Source organism: Trichechus manatus, unplaced genomic scaffold (assembly GCF_000243295.1).
Source record: "Trichechus manatus latirostris isolate Lorelei unplaced genomic scaffold, TriManLat1.0 scaffold00008, whole genome shotgun sequence".
Lineage (NCBI taxonomy): Eukaryota > Metazoa > Chordata > Mammalia > Sirenia > Trichechidae > Trichechus > Trichechus manatus.
In genome coordinates, this window is record NW_004443944.1 from 30,792,511 (window position 1) to 30,793,585 (window position 1,075).

Here is a 1,075-nt window from a genome sequence, read left to right on the forward strand (position 1 = left end):
GAAGATCAGGTGACTGTAGGTGGATGGATTTACATCTGGGTTCTCAACTCTGTTCCATTGGTCAATGTATCTGTCGTTGTACCAATACCAGGCTGTTTTGACTACTGTAGGTTCTGAGGTCAGGTAGTGTGAGTCCTCCTACTTTGTTCTTCTTTAATAGTGCTTTACTTATCTGGGGCTTCTGCCCTTTCCAGATAAAGTTAATGATTAGTTTTTCCATCTCTTTAAAGAATGTTGTTGGTATTTGGATCAGGATTGCATTGTATTTATAAATTGCTTTGGGTCGAATTGTCATTTTCACAATGTTGAGTCTACCTATCCATGAGCATGGTGTGTTTTTCCATTTATGTAGATCTCTTTTGGTTTCTTGCAGTAGTGTTTTGTAGTTTTCTTTGTATAAGTCTTTTACATCCCTGGTAAGATTTATTCCTAAGTATTTTTTTTTAGGGGCTATTATAAATGGTATTGTTTTCTTGATTTCCTTTTCATTGTTCTCTTCATGATATATAGGAATCCAACTGATTTTTGTATGCTTATCTTGTATCCTGATACTCTGCTGAATCTTTCTATTAGTTCTAGTAGTTTTCTTGTGGAGTCTTTAGGGTTTCTATGAATAGTATCATATCATCCAAAAATAGGGACAGTTTTACTTCTTCATTACCAATTTGGATGTCCTTTATTTCTTTTTCTTGCCTTATTGCTCTAGCTAGGTCTTCCAGCACTATGTTAAATAGGAGTGGTGATAAAGGGCATCCTTGTCTGGTTTCTGTTCTCAAGCCTCCCTCCATTAAGAATGAGATTGGCTGTTGGTTTTGTATAAATGCCCTTTATTATGTTTAGGAATTTCCCTTCTCTATACCTATTTTATTGACAGTTTTTATCAGAAATGGGTTTTGGACTTTGCTGAATGCCTTTTTTGCATCTATTGAGAAGGTCATGTGATCTTTTATTTATGTGGTGGATTATGTTGATTGATTTTCTAATGTTGAACCATCCTCCCATACTTGGTATGAATCCTACTTGGTTATGGTGTATTGGCTAGAATTTTGTTGAGAATTTTTGCATCTATATTCAT